Below are 7190 nucleotides of genomic sequence, written 5' to 3' on the forward strand. Positions count from 1 at the left end.
AATCAAAGAGTTCCCACGGGATTTCGAAAAAATTAATCCACGCGGGCGAAGTCGCGGGCATCGGCTAGTACCTAATAATTGTAAAAAAAGCGCTAGTAGAAATCCGCGCACACCTGTTCGCGCTTTAGAATTTATTAGAACTGCAATTCTTTCCGACAAAGTGTCGTGTGAACCTAAAAGTCGTCAAGTTGTTAAAAGAAAGCAAAAACAAAAATACCTATGGTTTTAACAAAGTGCAGGTCTGTGTCGTGTGAACATATCCTTAGGAAAAGTTGTTAAAACAAAGCAAAAACAAAATAAGTATAGTTTTGAATTCTGGGGTTTTTTACGTCCATGTCTCCAAGATTGGGAGCTGTGATTTACTCTCCATATACGAAAGGTACCAAATTTCATTTAGCTACACTTAATTACTTACCTAATTGCTAACTATAAAGGGAGGTATAAATGCTGGCTCTACGAAAAACCAATTAGTTGTAACCGCCAGATCAAGTTTGTATTGTAGTTGTTTTTCCGTCTCAAAATTCGAAACTGCATTCTTGATGAAATGATAATGGGCGATCTTATCGATAACAATCTTTGAAATGATAACGTACAAAAACCACTGCGACCGCGAGATAGCTTTTATAGGGGCTATTTGGAGTTCCGTAGCCAAAGGATGTGGTCCAGAGATTTTCGATATCCAAATTGTTCCCAATACAAGTATAAAAATATGCGTTTTCTTAATACTTAAAGCCTACGTCCTTATTTTTCTTCTTTTTTATTGCGAGATAGTTTTACGCTTGTCGTGCTTAGTAAAAAAGAAGAGTGCGCTTGGTTAGAAGATGCCGATCCGTTTTGCCTTGAAGATATTTTACGTGGCAGGAAACCCAGACGCTGGAAGGGCTTTCCACACCTTAGCGGGTTGTATCGGGATTGACCAAAAACGTTTCGTTCTTCTTGTGTGTTGTGTAAGAGGCAGAAAGTAGATTCGCCGCTAAAATACTAACTGACTCAGGGCAAAAAAGATGTTCCATGTAAAATACGCGTAAGCGACGCTCTTTATCGAATGAGAAGGGTATAGCTTCCCACAATGTCCCAGTGTGAATTGGCAGATTTCACACACGTTTGAAAATATGGAGAACTCCCAGGCTTGCAAGTTTCCTCACGATGTTTTCCTTCACAAAAGTTAGAGGTGCGTGCCCGATATCGAACCCCCGACCTCCCAAATAGAATGCCGATTGTTAACAACTACCTCAAGATGCTGCCTTATATCATGAGTCATAGACATCTAGACCTATATCAGATTAATTATTATTATTTATAAATAATTGGCGGGAATGGATTATAAATCACATTTAGTTATTAACTATTTAGATCAATACATATTGTGTCGTATTTTACATTTAGCTGATATAATTGTTACGTTAATTGTCTATTACATCACCTTGGTTTACCTCTGTGGTAATTTGTCAAATAGCTACCCGAAAACTAGTACCTATCTACATGCTACCTACCTTAAAAATATATCTGTCAAACTGATAGAAATAGCGAAGGAATCGAATAAAGACGGGTATTGAGAAATAATAATTGTAAGCGAAAACTATTCTCAAAAATACAGCGAAGTGAAATTGGAAAGTGTCTATTATTCAAACCTGTCCCTATACTTCTGCAACACGATGTTTTAACCACCAGGCTATCATCGCTCCGATATTTACGTATTTAGGTACCTACTACCTACTTGTAAGTAATAAGTGTTAGGGCTAAATGGTAGGTAGAGAAAATAAACTTAAGTTCAGCTGGCTTAACTTATAATTAAACAATTACCTACGTATATAATTTGCGACCTATATTTTTTAAGTTACCCTTTTAGGATTTATAATTGTCTTTTTAGTATCACATACGAGACAATTAGAAGACGTTAGTTTTAATGGGAATGTCTCAAAGGCACTAACATTACAATAGGCAGGTACTCATATAGGTACTACATTGTAGTAAATACCTTTTAAATTCCTAAATGTAACTACTTTATTTCGAGATATTAAGTCATATGCATCTATACTAATAAATAAAATTGGAGTGTCTGTCTGTAATTTCGAAATTACTACCTCATATTAAGCTCAAATGGTTATTTAAACGATACCAACACTGAATCACACGTTTTTAAATTTTTTGTCTGTCTGTCTGTCTGTCTGTCTGTCTGTTTGAAAAGGCTAATCTTTGGAACGGCTGAACCGATTTTGACGGGATTTTCACAGACAAGTAGAGGATTGACCAGGGTGTAACATAGGCTACTTTTTTAACCGACTTTCAAAAAGGGAGTTGTGTTTTTCTACCTATGTACACCGAAATCTCCGAGATTTCTGAACCGATTTGCGTCATTTCTTTTTTAATCGATAGAAGAACTTTGCGACATTGTTTCATAAAAAATTTGGAGTCCAACTCCTCAATCCTGATGCTGCAGGGGATCTGACCAATCCACGCGGGCGAAGCTGCGGGCATCAGCTAGTATAAAATAAATAACGTGGAGTATTGCGAGAATTTGTCTATGGATCATACTTACAGTTTTTGCTCATGGTCCAGAACTGGAAACTCACTAGAGTAGGGAGGCAAAATTCATAAAATATAGGACTTTTAATAAGTCTTTTCCGCTAATTCACTCACATGTGGTTGAATACAAAGCCAATTTTGCTCTGCGAAAGGTAACACGAAGGAAGATAAGGTTATTGCAAAAACTAAAATTATGAGTTATTTTTAGATCAATAATTTTATTGTTACGATAATGTCTATTTAAAGAAGCCAGCGCGTGCCAGACCTTCGTTATTTCGACAGGTTGAGATGGCAACTGGAGTGGGGACGCCTCGCAAATCCGCACAGCCCTCGCTAACTGAATCACTGAAATCTACCTATTTTTGATGGGGGGAAATCCTCTTAAGATATCTCTTTAGGTTATGTGGGATTTTACCCACTAAAACTCCTCGGTGGCCATTCTCACCGCCTATTAGGTACGAGGCTTCGGGAACTCTAAAAAACGTGCGCCTTGCATCCCTGCGCATGTACTCCCCTGGCTTACCTTGCCTGAAGTCGGGGGAGACCGGAGAAACATACCTACCTACTTACTTCGGGATATTCTGGATAGGTAGGTAGCTACTATAAAAGTTATTAGAATTATTTATTTATTTAATTAGAACGGACATTTCAGTCCAATTACACTTATTAAATTACACGTTAAGTTTCGTCAATAATCTAATATGTAAACTACAAATTATACAGAACATGTGTTTATTTGAATCTCGTTCTTGATACCCTGATTTATTGCCTTTATATAAATACACAAAATTGCATCCGTAGAGATCTCAAGCTCTCGAGCATATCATTTTGAAAGTTTTGAGAATTTGAGTCAATTCAACATTATATTATGTACAATAAATACTTTTGTAAAATGTCTGCCTTCGATGAACGTGACAATTTAAAAATCATTAACTTTATAGATGAAAATAATATTTAAACACTATATAAAAATGAATCGCTATTTCCCTTGGTTACGCCATAACTTGAAAGGCCAAATGGAAAAAAATTTTTTTTTTGGAAAATCCATGGGAAAAGACAGTTACCCGCGCGGGACGCGAATGAAGTCGTTATTAGTAAGTAGTTAATTTTTAACAACACAAATATTAGATAAGTGTATACCTACTTAGTTAGGTCTTAGGTGGGTATAATTAGGTATAATGTAATGACACCCATACTACGACTACTCACTACATTTATGTGAAAGTGTGTTTGTTAGTTTATTGGTTTGTCCTTTAATCACGTTGCAACGGAGCAGCGGAACGACGTGAATTTTTGCATGGTTATACTTGAAGACCTGGAGAGTGACATAGTGACACACACACTACTTTTCATCCCAGAAAAATTAACGAGTTCTCACGGGATTTTTAAAACCTAAATCCACGTGGATGAAGTCGCGGGCATTAGATAAATAAATAATAATAAGTAAATGCTAAAGTGAGATAGGATAGGACTTAGGATTGTAGGTATTTAATAAGATGTAAGGTCAAGTGGGGTAAGAGAAACATACTTTACTGGTTTGTGAACATTTTGGCCTTCAGCTATCAAAATTATACATTTATTTCGATATTAATTGAAACAAATCTTCGCTTTTGAAATATACTAACATTTTTTTTGATACAGAACTAGATTGTTCGTATAATTATGGCACAATTTAGCAACAAAGCTAGGTCATAAAAATGTTCCTCTTACCCGAGATTTGGGGTAAGAGGAACACTCGATACTTTTAAGTAATAACTCGTGTTTTTAAGTGTTTATATAGCATGTATTAAATATTTTTTTGAGTTAAGGGAATGAAAACCTTACCTCGTTTAAAATAAGGTCTTATTTAGGCTGACAGCATACAAAAACGAAATTTGGGGTAACAGGAACATATAGGTAAGGTCAGAGGTGCTAAACTTTTTCTGGTATTAAATGAACGTATTAAAAACTAGCTTTCCGCCCGCGACTTCGTCCGCGTTTTGGTTATATCGCGCTTGGCACAATTTTTCAAAACATGAACCCCCTTTAGTGTCCCGTGATCGGTTAAAATGAAGCCTATGCCCCTAGCCCCGGGTGTCAAGCTACCTACCTTCCAAATTTCTTAAGATTGGTTCAGTGGTTTAGGCGTGGAAACGCAACAGACAGACAGACAGACATACATACAGCCAGACAGACAGACAGACAGAAAGACAGACTTTCGCATTTATAATATTGGTCGGAATAGTTGGGATAGAAATGTATTCTAAAAACAGATATGGTTTTAGTAAATTTCTTTACTTAATTACAATTTAAAAAATTAACTCGTAAGAAACAAAACAAACTTCTAACAATTTTGAACTTTTCTCACTTTGGCCTATACGCGTAATTGTAAACAACAATGTATCACAACAAAAATACTGTCACAAACAATAACATTCGTAGTGAAATATAAACTATAACATAATGTTTTGAAATATAACTACAACATAATGTTTTGAGGCTGCATAACCTGACAAAGCGCCACTTTTAACGGCCCTAACTGCTTCTAATAGTTTTTCTTTCGGATAAGAACTTCTATCGGTCTTTTTTTCGTAAGCTCGAGGCATTTTGCTTTTTCTGTAACAAATAAACAGTTAAACAAATCATAGCTATTTACGGAACGTGTTATACCGGCTGACTTTTTAAGTCCTGGCCAAAATTTGTAAGATAAACCTTAACCTTTTGTATGGGACCAATTTTCGTACTCGAAAAAAAAATCTACTAAGTATTTCATACATTTTGGTCACAGCTGATCGATACTTTTGTATGGAACAGCTGACTTTTTATTTAGAAAAAGTTGTTCATATTCATAGGTAGGTTTATCCTACAAATCTTGGCCAGTACTTAAAAGTCAGCCGGTATTTTAGTGGATTTTAAAAATGTTTGTTACCCCCTGAAACCGGGAAAGAGGAACATATGTTTCTCTTAACCTAGTACAGCCGTTCCTCTTTCCCAGCTTGCCATTTTGAAGGTTATGTTTTTATTGACATCGAAAAAGCACTAAAAACACACACTACAAACAATACAATACGTAGAAAATAAAGATTAAACGCAATAATTACACTTACCATAGCAATCAACCGCAAAACTGATGTTTTTAATATTTTAATAACACAAACAAGGAACGCCGCTAGGTCTTGGTTTTTTTAGTTTGACAACTGATTTTTTTTTCTCTCTTTTACTCGCTTATCTGCCGTGTTGTAGCGCAATCTATCCAAGAATATATGAACTACGCCTAATACTGTTATATCAACGTAGTGACCATAGAGCTCGCCGTTATAGTTTTCTTTTTACTAGTTACAGTTTCTCTTCCCCCCGCGTCCCTCTTACCCCACCTGACCTTAAATTTAATTGTACTTAGTTATTAATCTTTTTGGAAATAAATTATTTGTATTTGTATTTGTAATGCTAAATGTTGTCTGTCTGTCGGCTAGCTTTTCACGGCCCATCCCTTTGATTTGCTGCTGGCGTAACTTGCATTCCTTGGATGGAAAAAATGGATATACCTACTTACTAGGCTAATTTGCATCTCGGAAAATGTTCCCACGCTATATTTAAAAACCTAAATCCACACGGACGAAGTTGTGTGCGTCATCTCGTTTAAAGGAAATGCCAGTTTTTAAAAGGATTAGGGGTTGGCTCAATACAAAGTTATATTCTACGTGGGCACTTTTAAACTCTCCTAAAAAAGTTCAATGCATGCTATTTTAAACTTTTTGAAATGAAATGTATCGTGTTTGTTGTTGAGAAAGAAGAATGTTTAAAAGAATCGATTGTAGGAACGCGAGCTTCTCAGAAGCATATAAAATGTAGGTACATTTTGAAAAGCAGTGTAAGCACAAAATTATAGTATGACCTTAGAAGTGCTATAAGACCCGTTACGCATGGGCAAGTAGTCGCCCGGCAACTAAGTCGACGGCGATTGTTGGAATCTGTAATTTGTATACAAGTAGGTACATAATACACATGGCGACTTCCATATAAGTTAGAGATTCTAATGGTCGCCCTCGCCGTCGACCGAGTTGCCGGGCGACTGACTAGTCTACTGAGTAGTCGACGAGATTTTAGGCCCATTATCTCGTCTCGTCCCCGATTATTTTCACAAGAACAAAATATGAATATCTAGTGAAAATTACGACTTATCTGCAGCTTAGGACAAGAAAGTTCGCTGTTTATTTAATTTTTATCCACTGTTTGTACCAGAATATTAGTCTGCCCTAAATTGCCTACATTGGTAATAATAAATGTCAAGGCAGTCGCCAGGCGCGCGGCTTTTATTGTACAATGATTATAATAAAATACCCAATGTTTTTATAATGCATAAAGGAAACGCTTTTAAATCTCATTATAATACAGTTTTTAAAATTAGTTTTTGCAGGTAACTACTTTTTTTACCTATAATAAGAGTTTTTACTTAATTTTTATTTTATGTTATGCGTCGCTCGCTCGTCAACTTTGTTTGACACGTTTACAATGTTACCCGTGACGGCTATGTTATTATTTATTAAACTAGAAGTATTATGTTTGATTGCGCGTTCTCATAAATATTATATCAATGGTGCGTAACTAAAGCGGCGTAAGGCACAATGGGAGAGCGTGTTCTAAAACTTAAAAGACTAGAATCCAATGACTCTAAAAAAAACTCT

This window comes from Maniola jurtina, chromosome 3 (assembly GCF_905333055.1).
Source record: "Maniola jurtina chromosome 3, ilManJurt1.1, whole genome shotgun sequence".
NCBI classification, from domain to species: Eukaryota; Metazoa; Arthropoda; class Insecta; order Lepidoptera; family Nymphalidae; genus Maniola; species Maniola jurtina.